Raw genomic sequence first — 23,438 nt, 5'->3', positions numbered from 1 at the left:
ATTTCCTCCTTCAGGTCCTTGAAAATCATTGTATGTCTTTAACTGGCATTGTTCAACTAAGGCTAGCACAAATGTTGGTGGAAAGTATATTAAGAAAAGGAAGACATAGTTTCAGCTAGCTGTCTCCTGAATGAACAAAAAAAATCCTAAGTTGCAAAATAAGCAAAAAATGGGGAACAGGTCTTGAGGTTTTACAAAAAGAAAAGCAGTCGGGAAGAGAAGGAGGGAGAACAAGTCTTGCCTGCTAGTGATAACAGTTTTAAAAGAGGTGCAGCATTAGATCTTCTGGGGAACCTCTTGGTCCCCTTATTTTATTACTAATTGTGTTTTGAAACAGCCATTTATAGAAGAGATCCACATTGTGCGTTGTCAATTACTAACATATGTCCCACACTTGGCAAATGAGGCAACTTGGGAATGACATTTTTTGAGTAATCAACACCATCACCAAAAAGTGTCTGCATCTTTGCCTTGGGCTTCATAATACATTTTTCCCCAAACAAGATAGCTTTCTCACGATGATGCCAAATGGAACATATTAAGTTTTAATGATGGCTGAGAACATCATGCGCTGGAGAGGCAGGGACAGGGCTGGGAGAGCACATCTCGGACGCTGGGACAAACAGCTGCATGTGTACCAACCACAGATGCTCCTCCTCACAATGGGGCCTCCGGGCATTGCTACAGTACAAATAATGCACTAAAATGGCAAGCTTTGGCAAAGCAAGTCTGAGAGTTTGCAGAGAACTGGGAGTCAATCACAAAACACTCAGCAAGATGCAGTCCTTGGAACAAGCAGAAAAAACTGCAGACAGCAAGGATGAGACAGGACATGGACATGGCCAGCTTCTTGCAGTAATATGTATGGTCCACCAAAGAACCCCAAACAGATGGTTGTTGCATACATGCACAGTATGTGTCTGAGGCAGGAAAGAAGTGAGAAAACACATTTGAAATATCTACCTAGTTTCCCCCTCAATGTATACATGCCAATATAGAGGGACATCACACTAACAGAGACAGGACAGGGGCTGTGCAGCCTGTGGCCCCCTTGCCTTCCCTGAAAGGCACAGCAGTACAGCAGGCAGTGCCAATGCAGGATACGCTCTGGCTGCTAGCTTATGCCCACCTGCTCCCACAAAAGCCACCCTCAAGCCCTTGGCACTTTGATGGGGCATTTCCAATAGCCAAGGGGTGCAGCTAAACCTCTCATCTATATAACTCTCCTAAGTGCGAAGAGGAACACGACTGAAAAATGTGGCCCAGCCATAATCAAACCACTGATTTTGGGATGAGCTGGTGGAGAGTCTGGGACAGCTGCTCTGGAGCAGGAACCACTGTCCTTATTTTGTGTGATTCCCTTTGGCCTTATCAGGCATTTCACTGCTATTTCATTCCTCAAAGCCCAACATGGCAGCCAAGTATCTGACATACTGTGAAGCCCCACTGTGAGAAAGCATGTAGCTTGGAGATGGGGTTACCACCATGGGAGAAGCATGGAGGCAGGTCAGTTAGTCGTGGGGAGGCGAAGCACAGACTTCAAATATTTGGGAAGCAGTGAATACAAGGCCAATGGTGAACATTTACCTGAAGTGCTAAGATTTATGGTTGGACTCTACCTCATTTAAGCTCAAACTTCCAAAAGTTTGATTTTGAGTCCACACTTTTTGTTCAGGCTCTCTCTAGAAAAACTCTTAGAGTTCAGTTTTGACAGCTTAGATTTACCAGCTTTCTCCAGGGACTCTAAGGAAACTCAGACAAATGCATTTGGGTGCTGTTTCACAGCTCATGTGTATGGAAAAAGGCAAGTTTCATCTGTCTTTCCCTTCTCTCATGCTCTTTCACCCTTCCAGAGAACATCCTGGTACTGTCCCAGCCCCCCCTGGGGCAGCTCCATGCTCATCAGACACTTCCTTGAGACAGTTTAAGTCTTCTGATGGGTTAGTTGTCTGCTGAATTTTTGAATTAAATTGTTCTGAAGTAGGGTCCCATAAGCTTGCTCAAAGTAAGCAGTGGGAGCTAACAGCCAGGAGACAGCAAGGAAGATCAAGCAAGGAGACAGAAGGAGAAAGCAAAGAAGAGATGATGGGGTGGGGTGGGGGGAAGGGACTCTCCTCCTTCATTGGTGACGGCATGCCAAACTGACTCACTGCTTGTCATGGGGCTGCAGCCCCAAACAGGATGCCTATCTCTAAGACAGTGAATGGTGGATGACAGGAATCTCAGCATTTGATAGGGAAAGACCAATACTCAAGGTGAAGTTGGGACATTTTCATCCTCTGTTTAGTCCTAGAGTTATCACACAATGAACACTTGCCTTGAGGCTATAAGCCAGTGGGTTGTAAGTGGGATATAAACCAAGGGTTCCAGGTCCCTCAGCAGTCACCTCCACAGGGAGGAGCAGACACTCAGCAGCAGCCCTACACGCCATGAGGAAACCTTTGCTCCCAGCCATCACATGTGCCACCATCCTTTTCAGCCTTTTTACAAGTCGACTCCTTCCGTCTCTCACATCCTTCTTGAGACACTTGATTTTAGATGTTTGGGTTTTTTGGTTTTAGATGTACATTAGCAACACTTTCCCTGAGGTAAACCTGACTGATGACTGATGAGTCCTCAGTGACGGTGATGCCATGAAGAATGGCTCGGCAAGTCCCAGCACTGAACCAGCAGCTTATTCTGGTTGAAAAGAAACAGTCCTGGCTTTTAAGAAGTAATTGATTCCTACTAGCTTGCTTCCTGTGATTAAGGGTGAACTCCAGGCACACACCATCCCTTCTTCTGGGAATGGGGATCGTGGGGTGACATTCCCACAAGGACCTTGAGCCCATGGGTCTTGCTTCTGTGGAGCAAAGTGAACGGCACGTGTTTTATCAATGCAGGTGCTCTTCCTTGAAATCTACTGAGTACAAATTTCTGCCATCCTTAACTTAAAGCTCATGATTCAGACATGCCACAGACTGGATGTGGTGATTGCTGAATAGCGAGGCTGGTTTTACAACTTGCCTCAGGAAGGTGCACGATTACCCCAACCTACCACAAAGTGCAGAAAGACAAATTATCTGAGTCACTCCTAGGGCATCATTAGCTTTGACTGGTAGTGGCTTGTTGTTGTTTTGTAGGGTTTTTTTTCTTGAAATGTACTGATTCTTAAGCCTTTAAAATGCTCACTCTCATTGGAAATACCTACTAGCTCTTCAGTTCATGTGTATCATCCTCATTTCGTTCTCTTCTTTTTTCAGTCATTTTCTAAACCTCATGTATGGACCCTGAGAAATCTAGCAGCCTTAAAAGCTTAGGTCCAACAAGAGGTGAAATGTCATTTAGCTCCACACCATATCAGCCTAACCGACTGCAAACTTGCAGTGTTTCACTGTTTTATTTCTCCAAAAAATAATTTTCAAAGATAAAAAGTATATTCCCCTGAAAAGTTCAGGATTTGCAGATGACCTCAATTCCCACACACCTAAACAAAAATAACACACTCCCTCTTTTAAAGCTTCTCAGATTAGGGCTCCACTTTGTATGAAATGAGGACCCCACCCTTGCTCATGTGAGCACTGCCAGTAGCTTAAAAGGTGTTCCTCTGGTGGGAAGAAGGTAAGCCATGATCGAAGGACCACAGATTGAAGTGCTGCCATCATATACTTAGCTAAAGTATGTTGAGATCATTTTCCCCAATGACCCCTTTAAATCACTTACTTTCCTATTTCATCAAGATTCTCAATAGTTCAAAACCAGAAAGATCACTGTAGACATCCAATTTATTCCACACCAGTTTTAGCTGTTTTCTCTCAATTTGCTGCTGTGTGCCTCCTCCTTTGAGCTTTTATTTCTCCTCTGTGGAAGCACAGTTACTACCACTGCTGTAGGTATAGCTCTTCACATTCAAATCTGTTCTCTTCATTGCACTATATAAAGGACTCAGATAAACTGTAGAAAAAAGAGAGAGGTGGAAAACCTGGTACTGTGCATGGCATCAAAGTGCTTTGAGAACAAAGCTCAAAGGACAATCCCTAATAATTCACCGGTGACCATTTTTGTAAATTCTTATACACTCTAGTGTGAAATGACTGTATTTTATTGTGTTACACTTAACACTTCAACTCTGGCCTTTGGTATTAATGGGAATGTCCTTCAACTATAGCTGCTTTCTGCTACTTTTCTTTGATTCATTAGTTGTTTACTGCAGGCTATTAACAACCCTAGAACAGGCTTTAATCCACAGCCAGAGTCTTTAAATATAATACATCAGCAGCAGGTAATTATTCACTTTGAAGTCTTTCGTCCTTTTTTCTTAGCCCTGTGAGGTGATATCTGGGGCTTTAAAATACGGTAACAAGAGTACTTCCATCAAAGCACCAAAATTAGTAATGCAAATTTCAAGAAGTTAATTTACAAACTTTAAACACAAGGATGGCAAATCTTCCTTTTCTTTCTTTTCTTTTCTTTCTTTCTTTCTTTCTTTCTTTCTGTCTTTCTGTCTTTCTTTCTGTCTTTCTTTCTTTCACTTTTGACTCCTGCTACAGCTCTGGAAAGTTTTTTATATACTTTTGCAACAGTGTTAGCTTGACAGTTTATACTTTAGAATTGGGTAACTGTGTTATAAATGCCCAGCACTATAAATTCACTAGGAGCGTTGGCCCTGTTCACCATGCTCAACAGGATTTTATTTCAGTAGTCCCACTAGAAGTCAGCTCAAAAATCCAAAGCTGTACATTACAAATCTAGGCTAGAGCCTCTTATCATATATTTGGGTAAGTACAAGTTTGGGGTGCTCCGTTGATTCCAGAGGTCTTTGAAACAGGTTCTTTGGCTTCATTTCAGGAAGGTCCTTAAGACCATGATTAAATGCTTCTGTCCTTAAGGCTTTACTAAGTGCTATCTGATATTGGTATATGTTTCCTGAACTAGGATCTTTGCTTGCACACTTGCAGAAACACCTTGGGCCAATTCCAGATGTTCTGAGAAAGACACGAGTAGTGCATATACGACAACTCGCCTCCACAGACTCACTGAAGATCAGTCTGTGGTCTCTGCAGTATAGTGTGCATTCCTCTGAAGCACTTCTCAGTCTTGAAAAGCCAAATCCATATTATCATTGTGAACACCTGAGATATTTTTTATTTTAGTTACAGTATTCCTTTTGAATCTTTTCTGCAGCTTTTTATAACTTTGGTCTGTAAACATCCTCAGAAATAATTCCTGAGGAACAACAGACCCATAAGTGCAAGACAGTTGCATTTATTGAGATGAAGAGTACAACCTACTCTGGTTATCCCCATGTCTTTCATTATGTGCTTTTGGGATGCTCTGACATGTGCTTTCTAGTAAAGGTGGCACTGGGTGTGTGGGTTTTTTAAAATCATTATTTCCTTGCACATTTGCATTTCTTTCAGTTCACGGGCAGCAGTAATCACACACGCAACACATAACAGGCAGATGGCTGCTCTCCCAACTCCCAACTCAACTCCCAGCAGAATGAGTGGTCTGACTAAGGCAGTCAGTGCGTGGACCTAGCTGCTTTGATCATGACAGCATCTCTAGAAAGCACTCGAAGCAAAAAGCATCTTCTCCACTTACAGATGAAGAAGCTAAGAGCCAAGTTTCAGCATCATTTCAATCAGGCTTCCATTGTTAAGATAGATGATAAGTAAATCATGAAACAATGTTATGTCCCACAAGTCAGGCCACTGATACCACCACTGGCTGGCTCACCACAAAAGGAAGAAGCTGGCACGTGAATTTGGCATGCTGGGGCACTCTGTGAAGCCCCAACTGCAGGAAGGCAACTGTGAGCATGGTCTATCTTCACTTGCCAAATAGTCCACAGCATCACGAGAGAAACTGTGTGTATGCTGAGGAGTTAAAATGATGAAAATTAAGTATACAATGAACAATATCCTGGCTTTTGGGGAAGATCTGAAAGCTTCTCCAAAGGGAAAAGTAACAGCTAAAAGGCTTTATCTTTGCAAGCATCATAAAAAAGGTTGTAAGCTGTGCACACTACAAAGGCACAGCCTTTACCCCTCCATCTCTGTGATTTCTTTAGATTGAAGAAACCTGTTGGCTTGAGTTCTAAAACCCCAGATAAAAGCTTTGATTTGTTAATTAAATTTTTACTGCTATCTGCATTTGATATCTCAGTCAAATTGTATCCACTTGCAACAACAGAAAAAGTCACATCAAAGCAAAGATCCACCTCCATGACCTGTAATTACAGAATTTACTGCTGGGTGACACTGGCTGTAAGATGCACCTGCCAGACAACCCCAACATATTATCTACACCTAAAACAAAGCCATTTCATTCAACCAGGGTGAGCCAGCACATGCTGAACAGAAGGGCTATGTTTTGTCAGGAGCCAGCCTAGCGTATTGCTTGTCCTGAGACAGACAAGAGCTTCTGAAAACAAGGGTGTGTTTTTTCCTGTGTTATCACACAAAATCGGGGATAAGGGTGAGCTCCCACAGAGAAAGGCAGAACAGAGAAAAAGGAAAAGAAGTGGTGATGCGAAGATAAAGGGAATTAAAAAGAAAAGGAAGAAAAAGGAAAGAAAATTAAAATACATCCTAGTGGTTAAAACAAAATAAAGAAAAAAGCTACTCGTAAACAAAACAGATAAAACATTAGGAAACACAGGGAAGGAGAAAGATAGGGTAGCAGAGAAAAAATAGAGAGGAAAACAAACTAGAAATCATGCACATATACTAGTATATCTGCTGAAATCAAACTTCAGCATGCAGAGCATTCTCCCCTCTTAACACCCACACAGGTAATGTAGAAATCCCCAATTTGTGTCAATGCATTCTTTGGCCCTCAGTTGTTTGCCACTATGTTTTCAAACAAGCAGAAAAATATCATGACAAAGACTCACAACACAGTCTTTATTAAACTTGGGAGCCTCCCTTGGAGCCCCAGAATTTTTTTTTTTAATGTTTGTGTTTGGGAAACAAAACACAAAGGTGGAAAGTAAAGTAGCTCATTGAATAGGCTTGCTGGATAGGAATTTTCCCTGGAGCTATTAATGTACACAAAATATCCATATTACAGAACAGGCATTTTCAACAAGAATAATTTTGTTGAAAAAATCAAATTTTCTGTTGGGAAAGCCAATATGGCAAATCCATGCCTATCCACCCAGAAGGCTTTTGTTAATACTGCTTCGGTTACACAGGGACTTCCAGGCTGGCAGTCAAAAAACTATCCAGTTTGGTTCTCTCACATGGATTACTACCCAAGGCAACCCTTCCTAAAAAAATAAATAAATAAATAAATAAATTCCTTGCACATATTGCTTATTTCATGCTGATTTTTTGTTTGAATTTTTCCCAGATTTGGGGGTTTTTTTAAACAAAAGATGCTCTGATTTTCTGGTCAGAATTCTTTTTTTTCTTTAATGAGAGAGAAAAACAGGGAAACTAAAATCGTTTTCTTTGATTTACTTCAGTACGAGCCTGGCCTCACTAACTAGGGAAAAGTTTGCTTTTGACTTCAGTGGACCCAAGATTTTGCACTTTGCATCCCTTTGGCCTCAGTGAACACTGACTAAATAATGCTGCTGAAAAGCATGGAGTGAGGTGTATGGTGGACATCAAAGGTTTTCTGTGTTTTCATTTGAACTTCAAAACGCTGTTGAAATACTTACTAAACCCAACTGATGTAATGGCTCTGAAAGCTCAGATGAAAAGCACCCACTACAGCAACCTGAGTTTTCAAACCTGGAGCATCACCAGGACTTCCCTTACAACTCCATGCTGCAAAACTGGGCATCACCCTTTCCTCCAAAAGTCTGTCCCTCTGTTGTGCTACCGGAGCCATCTTCAGCAGCATTTCCACTGACACAGTGTGGCTTTCCTCACTTGGCAGAAGCAAGAGCACAGTCCTAGTAGAGGAAAGGACCAACTCACATCCCACCACCAGCCTCCGTCTTTTCAACACTGACTTAGAAATTACAGCCCCCCTCCAGCCAGAACTTCTAGCCCCTCTGGGTCACTGCCTAGCAAAACAAGGAGTAACCTGGGAAAACTGCCAGGGTTAGGAGGGGAAATAGGCTCATGGCGGAGGCTGGGTCTCCAAGCATCACAAAATAGGTCAGGGCTAAGCTGGGGCTACAAACTAGCACTAACTCCCGGTCCCTGTTCACTAGCCAGCATTATTTCTGGTGTTGCTCAATAGCATGATTTAACCCTGGGAATCCCAGGGGGCAGGTTACAGTCAGAGGTCCGGTCTCCCCAGCCCCAGCCTGGCTGTATCAATGCCCCTCCTGACTAAATGGCCTCCAGCTTCCCCCAGACTGGAGAAAAGCTGCCCCAAGAGCTATTCCCCTCTCCAGAGAGCAGAGTTTTGGGAAGGGGAAGGGCAGCAGGCAGCTTTCAGAATTACTCAGGTTAGCTTTGCTCCTGCCGGTCTCCTCTTGAGGAAAAGTAAGTCAGCCTGGTCCCTGGTCCCTCCCTCCCTGCCTCTCACCCTCCCTCCAGCCTGGTCCTTCATGCCTGAGGATGAGGGAGGATTTTGGCTTTGGTTGGGTGATGGTCAAAATGTACTGTTTTCAGAGAAAGATGAGTATGAAACTCAAAACGAATCCCAGGGACGCAAGGTTAAAGCTAATGTGAGGCCAAAGGCAGAGGATGGCCTCAGCTTGCAGCGTATGGCTCTCGTGTCCCGAATTACTTGGGTTACACCAGATTCAAAGGCTGTAAGCAACATGATACCCTGCTGCTGTGAATTCCTGCTGGCAGCCTTCACACCCTGGGTGGGGGAGCCTTGAAGCCATGAGGATTGACCGTGCCTGGGTCTTGGGAATTTCCCCAAAGCAGAAGGATTTGCTCATGGGTGAGAACTGAGCTGGTATTCAAGCTGCCAATTTACCATGACAATGAAGGTTCTGGGTGTAGAGAGGGGATGCTGTCCTGGCACAGCAGGGAAACTGGGTGGGGTTGGGGGATAAAGGCAGGTGAGATGCTCCCCAGGGAGGAAGGGCATCAAGCAAAACAGGGGAGGACAGCAGAGCTCTTGTGGTGGGAATGGGAAGGTGTGAGATTAGGGACGTGGTGAAGCTGTCGAGGTAGTTTGTTTTCAGGCAAAGCTGGAAGCACTCATGAAACATTTTGTAGGAGTAAGTATGCATTTGCCTTAGCTGGATTCAGCCTGAGATCTTGAAGTGGGAGCTAAATTACCTTGATCAGTAAGATTAAGGTCCCTGGAAATAGGTGAGACGGCTTACAGAACTCCTGTAAAATATTACCAAAGTACATCTGAGGCGTGTAATTTTGCAAAAGCAGTCAAACATTTTTCATTTCCACAAAGACCAAAGGAGCAGAAACAGAAACCTTGACTTTCCAAATATTGAAAGTAACATCAAAGGACAGTCAATAACAGCGTTAAAAGGCACTTTACCCAAATTGTGTGGAGGGTCCTAGATCACATTAGACTGGACAGGTAAGAGCTGCTCTTTCATTTTTGGAAGAGGCTACTGCGTGGCAACTCCCACAGGTGTCTGGGGCTCTTGGATGGAGGTGAAACAACAGAGTCGTCTCTGCTCTCTTCATAAACCATGCCCAAGCGCAGATCTACTTTTACTGTATGTGTGGGTCAAGCTGATTACAAACAAGTTGTCCATAAGAGGCAAAGCCAGAGTCCATACCGGATTCCTGCCATCCATCTGGGTTTCCATGCCTGGCAAGCCAATCTCCTTGCACCTGGAGCAAGTAAACATGTAGGCAGCATTGATGGCTGAGCACTTCAGAGTGAAGCTGAGATCACAGCTAAAAGAGCACAGGCAGGCAGGAACACCAGAAACCGGAGTAAAATACATTCACAGAGAGAGAGAAACTCCACAGCTGCTAGCTGGACATAGAAAAGAGCTATATCTCTTTTGATTGCCCAAATCAAAGCAAGGGAAGAGTGACCTGAGGCTACCTTCCAGGACTGTCAATAGTCACACAATATTTAAAAAACTATGTCTAAAATAAATAAAAAGCAATGACAGCTATTACACACTTTTAAAGCTATTCCAGTTCAGTTATGAAAATGTATCCACAGTCTATTTGCCTAAAACCGGAGTGCTGTGATCTTTGTTTACCAAGTAGAACAAACACCCTGCGCAGCAGCGGGAAATGACCCATGAATGCAAGTCTTTACAAGCCTCCTCATTACAGTGAGATCAGAGTGTGCCATGTGTGCCTATCATTTTCTTGGGGCTTTTTCTTCTCCCCGTCCTGCTTTTTGTCAATGCCTCTGACTTCCCGTCTGCTTTCTATTTACAGTTGTTAAAGGGAGGGACGAAAACACACACCATTAGTTTGGAGTGGGACAGCAACAGGGATTAAAGTGCAAATAAAAACTAACCTGATGAATTATGCTTTCCAATACACAAGTTTTCATGAAAACAGTATAAAGGATATACAATTATGGTGGTACATCTATTGCAGAGTTCTGAAGTAAAAAACTTTGCCACAGATCATCCATACAGCGTATGGGCACCATATTCCCTTGGTTTTCTCTGCAAAGAAGGTAAAAGTGTTGATACAGGGCACAGGTTTGGAATATTTTCCTCTCATGACAGAAAACATGGGGTTATTTCAGTTGTGCCGACTCTGTCCCATCACCTTTAGGACACTTATACCAGTCCAAGTGATGTTCTTGGTCTGTAATTTTTCTTTCTCAGAAGTGTTTATCAATAACACTGCTCAAAACCTCCCAGTAACTTTCCCTTTGCACTGATGGTCTCCTTCTTCCCACTAACACATCACTCACCGTGTGGGTACCTCTCAGGTGTTGAATAGTGCCACCAATGAGAGCCCAGATCATTTACTCCTCTGTACCAGAGGTTTGTGCACTGTTTGAGCTTCCCTGATACGTTCTTTCCCCATGTGAAACACTTCTGATCATTCATTTGTGACACTTATTGACCCCTCCTGAGCCTATAGGATCTTGCCAGCTCCCATGACTGCACAGACACTCGCTGAACACCGCAATACATACCCCTGCAAAGAGGCAGCTCGCTTAGGTTCTTTTTCCCTAGCAGAGCCTTAGCCTCATTTCCAGCCTGCTGCTAAAATTTAGTGCCCCATCCAGCAGCATCACATACCCAGTACCCATCCCTGCTGAGGCAGCTGCTGTTTTCCACCAGCTGCATCCCCCACAGGCTCAGGGCAGGTTTGTTCCCCCAGCCCCTGCGTCCATCGTGCTATTCCTCCCTCAAAAGCCTTTTGCTCTGAGACCTCGAATGGCAGCTCAGCATCTGAACACACCTGCACCGCGACAACCGGCAAGCACTGCAGCTTTCCCCATTGTGCCTCTTCTCCCTCCCTGAATGCTCACCTGCCTTCAGCCTCCAATGCCACAGCCCACCCCCCACCCCCTGGTACTCCCTGTTATCCACCTCAAACTTCCCCTGGTGACAGCCACAGACTCCCCATTTCATCTACTCTGTGGAGTACTGTGATGAATAAAGCTCCACTGGGGGATTTGAGAGAACAGATGTGAATGAACAGCTGAGATTTTTCTGTCCAGTCTCAGTTCTACTATTTCAGCTTTAAGAGAAAAGCAACAGTTGGTACTAAAAATAGTAATTTGGCATATGTGCTTCGTTGCTTATCAACTCGTTTGCTCAACAACAGACAGGAAAATGCTCCAGGGGTCATTTCACCAGGAGAAGGCCCAGAAAACCTGGAAATCTGTGATGAAAATCATTTAAATGGCGCAGTCAATGGTCAGAATGAGTGTTTGTCGCGGTAAATGGGAACATATTAAAATGGCATGGGAAGTTTAATCTGTGATTGATCTCTCAACAATTACCCTGCTTTCTAAATCTCTCCATATCATTTAATGAGGTGATTTCAATGTTCCAATAAAATGTGGCAGGGGAATGTTTCCAGATGTCCAGTGTGTAGGGAAGTAAAAGCTTCTCTGAAACCATAATCTGTGTATTAAACCAACTGACATCTTCTTCTGATTGAACTAATCTTCTGTCTCAGTTACAGAGAAAGGAGTCACTGAAAAGTCATGAGATTTTAAAAATTCCTTTCAAATCATGTCAGTTTTGTACAAAACACAAATCTTCCCTCTCTGTTGATTTCTTGGCATAAAACACTACCATTTCACAAAGAACAGCTGAAATATCTGCTTTTACAGTATTTCTCTAAAATTGGTTGCTTATTCCTCCATTAGAAATGGAAAACATTGTTACTTGTGCCCCATGAGTGAGTTCCTTACCTCTGATTGATGCAAAAATGAGACCAACAGGAATAAGCCCAGCTCTGAAACTACACTTTGAGAACCGAGGAAAAAGTTGTGTTGAAAGGTCAGGGCATTGGGAATTGCACTGGATAAGTCCACTTGTCAAACACGCCTTGCAGCCAACACCCGGAGGTCACTAGGGTTCCCAGCCCGCTGTGTAGCCCTTCTTCAGCATGAAGATTGATTGTTTTTTAAATTATGTTTTCATTTACAAGGGTGCCTCCTGCAACTGCTGGTCTGATTTCCATACTTCAAAGAGCTCATATCAGAGTGTTCACGTGACACATCACCAGACCCATGCTCACTGTTGCTCATGTATAATAATGGCAGTAACAATTGCACCACGCTAGAGGATGACTATGAGCAGCCCTGGCCTCTCCCAGACTCCCTGGGTAACTGCGTGGAATGACCCATGGCTGCAAGCATTTTCCCAGGTTTGCCAGACCTGTCCCCCACAGACCATTCTTCAGCCAAACAGTTAAGGTCAGCTTCACGTTCTTTAAAGCGTTTTGATGCCAAACATCTCAGCGGAGTTTTGGGGTGTGTACATACCTGTCTTGTACAAAGCAACTCAACACCTTAAAAGCTGAGGGCAAGACTACATCCCCTCATTACTTCTCCCTTCACTACCTGCAATTTTGGGCAGTGACATGTAACTACTACAGTGTGCAGGACCCATGTCTGTATTTTCCATCCACTTGAGACTAGATGGTTTATCTTTGTCTGTATTCACCCATCAAAAACAAATAAAAACTCAACTAAATCCCTGACAGCTGAGGTCACACCATGTCTTGATTTCAGTGAGTGCAAACACAGCCCTCTTAGCAGAGAGAAAAGGGGAAAATAGTGACACACTTAAGCCCCTCTGCTCTGTAAATAGTCTTGTTAGCTCTTAGCTATCACAAAAGCATATCCCACATTGCATATGGCAAATATTAACCAGATATTGACTGCAGTTCTATTCACATGACAGTAAGTAATGCATTTGGTCCTCCAGGTTAGCTGTGTTTGGATGTGAAGGTCTATATTGACTTTTCAAAGATTAGAGGAGGAGGGGAATACTTTCAATGGTTTATATTTTACAGTGTGCATTTAGGTGAGTGCTTAGTGCCACAGCTAAGAGCAACAGCCCAAGGTGGGTATTTTGTTCTATGCCTTTAAATGTTTTATCAGTTAAACAAGATGAAATGTGCAATTGACTTTATTTTAGAAATGGTAAAAAATGATATTGATGAAAGCAAGCTTTGGGCATGAAGTGTCTGTCATACCCAGGGAGCCTGAAATTATAGAATATACTTACACAAATTGTTCACTTTATTATGTTGCCAAAGGGTGTGAAGGCCAAGTTGTAGATTAAATTCCCCTTTCTCTTCCCTGCATATGATATAGTGATATGACCCAGATGATAATACACAAAGAAAAATTGTCTGGGTTTGCTTACCCACAGGGTTCATTTTATTATCATTCTGATTATTACTTCCAGTAATTAGTGTGTACTCAATAAATTGGGATGTTGTGAAATCTGATCTTCTGAAACTGAGGTCCCAGTGTTCTCTTTCAGTGTATAAGAGGGCCGCAGTCCTGTCTAACCATCGCAGTTGGTAGCCACTTAATGCTACAGTCTACATTTTGTTGCCAGAAAGCACAAAACTGGATAATCCTTGTCACGGCACATGCTTGTTGAGAGCTATGCATCCTCTAAAAAACCAGAAATATGTCATTTCTACATAGACCTTTTCTGGCATATAGCAGTCCCACTGCCACTAACTATTGCTGTTGGGCAATATGAGAGTTGTATCTGATTTCTGTTAATTAACTTGGGCTAAGTGATGCATATTTTTCTCTAGAGTATTTGTCTCCATCCAGGAGGGATGGGAAGAGTGATTTAAGGGCTAAGAAATATTATAGCAATGCATTTTGTTTCTCACCCAAGAAAAGGTGGAGTGTGACACTGCCTGTAACTCTACCTTCATTTCCAGAGCCAGCCTTAGTGTCCCCGCACATTTCTTACTTGATATACGCACTGGCATCCACACCTAAGGATGGGGACAATGTCTTATTCCTATGAGCATCTCAACTTCTCTCTAGCTTCCTCAGTAATATTTAGCAGAAAAAACTCCATAAGCACCATATTTTCATGGGTATAATGCCAGGTTGTGTGCAACCTCCACTCCCACCAGCATACCAGATGCCTTCCAATAGTCCTAATTCTTACCCTCCCTTTCAAATCTGTCCTTTCAAATCAGTGAGGGTTATCTGAAGAAGTACACCATTTACAGTGTTATTCCAAAACAAAAGCCTTTAAAGAGGTTGAAGTTATCTCAGACTGGGCCATATCTTTGAAAAAATGGCAGTCCTGCTCACTGAAGTACTCTCTTCTTCCACTTGCTGTGCAAAGGTCTCAAGCCTACATCTTCATCAGATCCGGTGGGCAGCGCAGCAGGCGCCCATTTCTCTATTCCTAGATATTATATCTATTCATGAGGTTTTCTAGGCACCATCTTATTCCATTACTGCTGCCCAGTTTCCTTCTGCTCTAACATATCTGCCTGCCTGTTAGAGCAGCAACGTATCTTGGGAAGCAAGAGGAAATGAAGAGAAGAGGACAAAAATATATCAATTAAAGCAGGAATTCAAAACAACTTTGCAAAAATAAATGGTAAAAATGGCTCAGCTTACAGGAGTTATCTTAATTTGTAGGTAATTCAAAGGGATGATACAAGATCAGTTAACTATAAAGTACATGTGGAGGGCATTTAATGTTCAGGGAACAAAACAAGAAATACAGAGTGAGACAAAACAAGAGACTGGAATCAATCAATCTGAAATTATTCATAAGATTACAGAGCAGTGAATAGCTGATTTGTTGGACAGTTTTCTCAACATTTCAGTCACGAGGGAGTACATGTTTCAAGCTTGCCACTTCAGGAGGAGACAATGACTACATGGAATAGCCTAGCAGAAAGCTTGATGTAAGAGGAAGTTTTATTAGCATGAAACAGTCCAGAGTCCTCTCCTTATCATAACAAGTACAATTAAAAGTTCTTCCGCTAATGAATAAAATACTTCCTTCATTTACAAAACAACCTACCACAAGGGAAACTGTGCACTGAGTAGATGTTCATTCTCAAAGATTTGCTTTATTAAAAGCTCAGTTTGAAAAACTCTAAAGAATCTCAACAAAACGGTTTGGAAATCTTCGGGGATATCTTATGCCATGCCTCAAACAAGACTCCAGGGCAAAAAAATTAGAAAACATTAAGACTGATGAGATAAGAATGATCCTGCAATTATACAACACCTCAGGAGAGGTACACCTTTCACAGAGCACAGTTGCAAGATCTATCATTGGCATCAAAGAGAACTGAATATAATAGCAAGCCCAGAGAACTCCAAACAAAGCTGAGAGCCATACAGGAAAAGTGGTAGTGTGATAAAACAGAGGAAATCCAGCTGTATGCTGATAAGCATGAAAGGGTTTTGCAAGTCAACATGAAGAGGCCCTGGTCTGGTGACTCCAGTCTAATAATGAGCAAATTGCTTGCAACCTCCAGTCCTACATAGGACACCTTGAAGAAAAGGCTAGAAGACTTGTTTGCTGCAGCCTGTGTTTGCATCGCCCACACACAGCCAAGTTGCTAAATATTCACCTCAAAGTCTCTAACCTATTTCAGAGGGTTGTAAGAACTTTGATATTACTATTTGTTTCAACAAGATGAAAGTCATGTCCCGGGCTGCCCCTGCAAAACTGCAAGAGCCTCTAGCATCACTGTTGATGGATAATCAAAAAATGCAATACAGAAAGCCAAACAAACCCAATGTTTAAGGGAGCCACTATCTTCACAGAAATGGCATTTCTTTCTTCAGCTCAAACACTGTGGGCACAAGGTGTGAAGATTTGACAATCAATTTTACTAGTATTAAGAGAGATATGTAGATTATTATTCACCCTTTCTCTTTTGAGCTGTTTTATCTCTGTCCCATATTTAAATTGTGATGAGTCTTAGGACTTCAAGCTAGCAGCAAAGTGCATTGACATTCAATGGCTAGAAGATAAATCTAAAATGCAAAGTGGAAATAAATGAAGGCAATTATGTGTTGGAATAAGACAGTAAGGGAAGTGGTGAATTTGTCATACCTCTAAGTCTTTAAATCATTATTTAATATCTTCCTAAGAGAGGTGTTGTAATTTAACAAAAATTTGCTGGATTCAGTAATGGAATTATGTGACAATGTTCCTTGGTCTGTAAAAGCTTAAAAGAAAATAATTCATTGGTTAGTAAAATTGTTTCCAAACTGAAATTTAAATGTTTCCAGTGAGTGAAACTTTCTGCCCACCCACATCCCATGGTAGCACTCAAACCTGCACTGAAATGAAGCTTAAATTGTGCATAGGCCTTCTGCTGGCCCTCTGCGGTAGGGAGAAATGCGTCCTAGTCAGTCAGGTAACTCGGAGGTCAGAACTTCCCGCGACTAATCGCAAACATACATGTATCTAGCATATCTTTAATGTGTGCATGTGGAAGTCTGCTTTATTCTGTCACTCACTGGAAACCCAAAAGGGATATTTCTTTGACTCTGAGTCACCAGAGCAAGCAAAATCTCAACTTTATAAAATGATCTCTCTTCAGTATAAGGGAATGCTTTCCATATGCTGTGGGATTAAAATATAGCATCACATAACAGAGAGTTATTTGGATACATACATTCTGAGGAAAGCTTTCTTTCTATAAAGAGCTATATAATAAAAGGAAATTAGAGAGAGCGAGAAAGAAGGTTTGTGTACAGAGTTAACAGTTAATACCCTGAAATAAAAGCTTAACTTCTTTTGGCAACTTCAAATTGTTCTGATCAGCAATGGAAAAAAGTGCTGTTTTTTTAAGGAATACTCATACTTCTATGACTGAGACCAAAAAGGATCATCATGATCATTTCATTTAAGTGTCTGCTGATAGCAAAAAAACCTTGCATAACATCATGGAATAATTCCTTTACAGGAGCTAAAAAATTTTGGTTGAATGACAATAGCTGTCTTAAGTCAATACTTTTTTCTTTGTTTTGAAATGTAAAGCGGGTAAAACAGTTACCTACAGTTTACACTTCAGATTCCTCTGCATCATCCTTTAGCTCCTGAATGCTGTGCCGTTGTCTCATAAGTTAAAAAGCCCACTGTTACTGAATGCATTCACTGTATGCCAATACTTACAGACTGTAACCACACCATTTGTTAAATACTCAACACTTTTTCATAAATAAACAATAAAATCTCAGTTCCTTAAATCTTTCATTTTAGAACTTAAACTGAAGGCTCAAATAAACTTTTTGTAAAATTTGCCAATATGCTTTTGAAAAAAAGAAAGATGAAGGTGGAATGTGCTAGTTCAGTGGAGATATTGTGAATACCAGTAATGTCCTACCCATGAATGGATACTTCAGGATCATAATAGTTCCTTTTAGTCACGACATCATGCCCAAAACTATTTTCAGAATCACTGTTCTTTAGTATATATCTCACATCATATAAAAATGGCCTAATTTCTCTACTGCTAGACATAAAACTTTTAACTTAATCACATACAAGCACTTCCAAGGCATCAGTCTCTCTGATGTACCAGATCTGCAGTAAGAATATTTAACAGTACTGGTCAGAGAGCAGATTCCTGCAAGACCTTCTTGCTCATTAAAACCTCCTTGGTGATTAAGAATTCCTTATTTTCCATTTGGTTATGTATTTATCACTTAAAATTCAGTGTTTGTCCCCTGTCCTGCTTGCTTTACTGCTTCATTAGCTTTGCTTTGGGAGAGTTCTGCCCTTCGAGGCATCTCAGGACACCAGGAATAGGCAAGTACCATCAAACACATTTTACAGCTCAAAAAACTAAGAAACTCAGCTGCTTGTTAGAGGTTTTACACGTAAGAAGATGAAAATGAGAGTCAGAGCCAGAAAGGGAACCCAGTAATAAAAATGCAAATACAGCACAAAGGAACCAGCTCTTGTTTCCAATTCCTTTCCCCCAGGCCATGGAAATACACGTACTGGATACAAAAGCTGAGGCTAAACTGAGCTCAGTTTGCATTCAGATTCATCACTCAAAACCGGAGTATTTCAGATTTACATCACAGAAGTGTTAGACTGACATAATTTCTCTGCACAGCTTAAAGTGACCCTGTGTTCTAGGAGGATAGCGCTTCTCTGGTCCTGACTGTTGTTCAATAAGGTGTCATGTTTTGGAAAATTATGCTCCTTTAAGTTTTTCTTAAATAAAGAAAAAAAATTTAAACCAGTACATATAAAGTTGAAAACTGACAAGAGCTGGGGAGGGAGTACATGTTTGAGCAGAGAGAAGCTCATTTTTCTTGACTGTTTTTTACTTAATATTGATCACGGTGCTTGCAAATTTGCCAACATCTTGAAAAATAAATATGATAAAATATTCTAAGTATACTAAAACTCTTCAAAAGTATTGTAAGACATAAGAAAGCAAAGGGTTAAGAAGACTACAGTAAATATTTGGGAAGAACTAGAGGCAGCATCAGTAAGATGATGTTTATTGCCTCCCCAGTCTCTCCTTCATGGCTGGTGCACCACTTGGTGGAGGCTTTGGTTACAGAGTGAAAGAAGTAAATACCTCGTTTGGCTCACTGCCTGTAGGTTTCAGAGAAACAGTGGGAAAGGAAACTTGGACAAGCAGAGCTCCATGTGAAGCGGGCAACATTACAGGCAGCCCTGAGGTGGCTGCAGTTCTCCAAATGACCCACAATGTGCATGATTAAGGCAAGTGGAGAAATTAAAACCTGAAGCTGTTTTTTCAAATGGACAGTAAATTAGAGACTTCCTGACTTCTGAAGGGTCCAAATCTGCTCCCCTACTGCACCTTCTGGAGCAGTTATTAGGCAGCCCTGGAAGAACGTGCCCTGTCATTCCCAGTAGCATGTGGCACACGGAGGGTCTGTGTCTCCCCTGCAAGCGGGGGCATCCACAGTGTGCTGAGGGAATCAAACCGGTAGGAGGTAGAAATGAAAAGAGGACATAGCATATGAAGTTTTGAGGACAGTTATTAGCACATTTTAAGATTCTGAGAATACATTTCATAATGTAAAAGCAGTTTGTGCACAAGTTTTCCTTATCAGCATACCCCACAATCATGTTAGTGCATCTAGAAATGCCATCCCAGTGCCAGCGGTGCTATCAGAAGCGTGTGCTCACTAGCACAGACCTGCTTGTATGCTTATAAACCTCACGCAACTCCAAAACTGGTTTTAGACTGAAAACAGCGCCCAGATAATGCACTGGCTCCAAACAGCCTTGAACTTTGGCTAAGTTTCAGTTCAGCTCTGAACACTAGCTTTATGACTAGAACCTTTTCCACCTCAGTTACTAAATCCATATTCTCATTGGAAACTCTCAGGACTTTCATAGCTGTTAGGTGGCCCTGTAGCTGGCATAATTTCAGTTACTACTGAAAATACGATGAAGGTAATAAGAAATGCTACTGCCTAAAGACCACACAACTAATACCAGGCCATCCATGCCAGTGGGCTGCACAACACAACAGGATCATCGCAGAGCAGAGAACAGTAACTTCATTTCAGTCTTTAGGCCTGTGAGTTGAGAGGAGCTGTGATGAGTATATATGCACAGCCCTCGGGCTTTCAGTGCAAAGCCCAAAAACGGTCAAAGTGTCAGCCAGCAGCACTGAGCACATCTGTCTCCAGGTCTCTGAGCTTCCCATCGCGAGTGCTTCGTCCTGCCCCACCTTACCAATTCCCACAGTTCAGCCCAAAAAACATGATGCTGGAGTCCCACTGTAAAACCAGGCTGGTGAAATTGTTCTGATTAAAAATAAGAAAGAAAGAAAAAAAAAAAAAAAGTGAATACTTCTGACACAAATCCTGCAAGCAATCAGGTTGATTGGGCAGCCACTTGCAGAGCTGTAACAGCACAACCAAAGGGTCAGCAAACTGTGGTGGAGATGGCAAGAAATTGTCAAGACTTCCTCTACCAGTACTGTCAGCAAAGCCAACACAGTCCTAAATTCAAATCCTAAATCTTCTAGAGCATGTTCTGGCCAACACTTTGGAAAGCTGGTTCATGCTTACATGCTGGAATGACAGGGACCTTTTTTAGTCCTGACTTGGAGTAATGAAAACATTTTAGACAGAAGCATGATTGTTATGTTGATGATGTCCCTTCAACTATTTACAGAAGTAGCGCCAAGATACCACAAGAAAGACTGAGCATAAAGTATTTCCAGCACATCAAAAAGCAGGAAGTATGGGAAATCTTCCCACTAGAAAAGCCTGATCTCATGGGATTTCCAGCTCAGCTGCTTAACTCCTGCTGTCCCAGCAGCTCAGAGAGTGAACTACATCAATTTACCTCAATTCTGCAACCTCAGTGATCCATAGCAAGCTAACAGAGAAGCGGTGAAAATCACAGACATGTCACTGAGTGAGAGTTTAAGTGAGTCTATTCACTGACTGAGTCTGAGGAAAGCCAAAGGTATAGCTGTTGAATTCAACTGCCAGTTTGACTTACTGTCCCTGAAACAGTCTTGTAATTGCATCTTTGGAGCTCAACAAGAGCACGTATTTTGCTGTGCTCTGCTGGACTGTGTGCCAGGGGAAGGGGGCAGTGCAGGTCTGGATGACGAGCAAACAAAACTACATGTTACACATCTGTGTTTTGTCCAGCAAGCAGCAACATCTAGGAACCACTTTCATGTCTGCTCCTGGAGCTTCTGGGAAAACTGTCAGTGCTGTAGTGTCGTCTACATGGGGCACAGCATCCAACACAGCCACTTGGGACAAGCCCTGCAGCAGGATGCAAGGAAAGAAAGGGAGGGCAGCAATTTCCCTTTTTCAGGATTTACATCAAGGATCCTTAAATCTCCCTTTTAAACAGCATGTAATAATACATACTTAGTCTATGGAAACAGTAAGTGTACTGCTGTGAGGAATGACACCTCTTAGCAGCTTAGCTGACAGGCTGGTATCTCAGCTACAAGCTCCTGACCCCTCTGGAGCATCCAGGTCCCCATGGGATCTTGTCTCCCCTAACCTCCACTTAACTTGTATCTGATGGGGGAATCCTGCAGCAGCCCCTTGTTCCCCCATGTGCCTTGCAGTAAATAGAGATTGCTTCAACCAGTTGAAGAAGTCTCCAGATGCTGCAAATTCCCTCCAGACTCTGGAGTGGCAATACAAAGAATGATGGCTGGGCTGTCCCTGATATGGTAACCAATCCCAAGCACTCAGATAAATACTGTCAGGCTTGTATTTTTTTCCTTAGCACCTGCAGACCTCTCAATTGTTGTTACCCATAAATCTGCTTACCAGTCCTCATGCATCTCATGAAGCCTTAGATTTTTATAAGCCCTTAGCTCACATCAGCTGCTTGCATTTGACAAAAAACTAAATGTGATAAATGGACATGCATCAGTATGGAAAGGGAAGATACTGTGTCAATGAAGAAAAGAAGTGTAAACAGAGATTTTAGCTGGCATTTCAGAGTCTATTCAAGTTATTGTTTCAGCTGTCAAAATAATCCCTGGATAAGCTAAGTCCTGACACTGAGATATTGGTTACTTGGACATCATAAGAAAGTAACCCCACTACCTGGGCTTGACACCTTAATAAAGCTGCATCCATTGAGATTAAGGTCCAAGCTAGATAATCCATGAATGGCTGCATGAAACAGCATCCAAAAGGTTTATAGCAAGGGGGCTAGTACAAGGTGCAGGCTCAAAGTGCTGATCATCTGAGGTGAATTAAAGGTGTGCGTCGAGGGGGAAGCCATCTCCAGATCACATCATTATACAGGACCCATTTAAGAGCAATGACAGAACAAGTTACACAGGCTGCAATGGGAGGGGATGAACAGCAACGGCTGCAAGAATGCAGGAAACAGTTATCTCTTAGCCTGGACCACAGCAAAAGCATATTGCTGTGCCTTTAGACACACAGTCTTACTTTTCTCTCTCCCTTCAAGAAGCAAGCTGATGTAACCATTAAAATGCATTTGTGTACCTCAGAGTAATGGCAGGACTGATTCTCTTTCAGTTTGACTCAGCCTCACTGCAGACTCAGCCACTGAAAAACAGCTTATTGAATGGCTGTAATGTGACCAAGTATGTCAGCCCCTAGGCTGAATGGGTTTAAAATAAACTGAAGCAAGCTGCTCCTCAATTGAACTAAGTGTCCACACCACACTAAAATTTCTTTGAAGTTAAATGTGTCAGAAAAGACCCATGTTTTCAGCAAGTGAAGAAGCCTGTAAGAATACTGTAGATTTTTGTCATGCTTTGAGTATTATGTTACTCAAGACTTTGTTTGGGTTTATTATACCGATGCTGATAGGCATGTACAAAGGCGTGGGTACTAACATTTTGATCTAATATGATAATTGCCTTAATTTTTGCCTTGCTGAGGATTATTTTGATTAATATGGAGACTGTCTTAGTTAAAGCACATGCTTGGCAAAACTGATTAAGCCAAGAAAAAGCTCTTTCACTGCCTGGTAGCAAATGTCACTTCTGCCACAGATGCTCTGGTCAAAGAGGTCTCATCTGAACTGTTATCCTGGAAACAAACCATACACAGAGAAGTAAGACCATAAGTAAGATTAGAAAATACCTCTAGAATAGTACATTGAAAATGACATGTTAACATTCAGGGATATACAGCTGGACATAACCACCATGCTTTCAGCAGAAATTTTCAAGCCATTCAAGACAAGTTTTTGCTGAGAAACTGAGGGCACAATACAAATCGTTATTGGGTCTTGTTGAATACTAGTGCATGTTTCCAAGAATAAAAAATGATCAAAAAGTCTGATGAGAAAGTATTGGTGGTAACAACATACACAGCACAAAAATGCCTTCGAAGTAGAGACAGATGGCTAAATCAGTCTCAGAGAAGTTAGAGAAGGAATAACAGGTACCAAACACAAACCTACTCTGATTTGAATGGTAATAAATTAAACTAATTTCCCCAAGTCCAGTCTGTTTTGCCTGTGATGGCAATTGGTGAGTGATCTCCCTGTTCTTACCTTGATCCATGAGCATTTCATTGTATTTTTTCTCCCCTGTCAAGTTGAGAAGGGGAGTGATAGAATGACTTTTGTAAGCACCTGGTGTCCAGCCAAAGCCAAATGACCACAGCAGAAATCTTAAGAAACCATCAAATCACAGGGG

The sequence above is a fragment of the Falco rusticolus genome, chromosome 3, assembly GCF_015220075.1.
Source record: "Falco rusticolus isolate bFalRus1 chromosome 3, bFalRus1.pri, whole genome shotgun sequence".
Classification (NCBI taxonomy): Eukaryota; Metazoa; Chordata; class Aves; order Falconiformes; family Falconidae; genus Falco; species Falco rusticolus.
The sequence above is the reverse complement of the archived record's forward strand: the minus strand, read 5'-3'. Positions refer to the sequence as shown.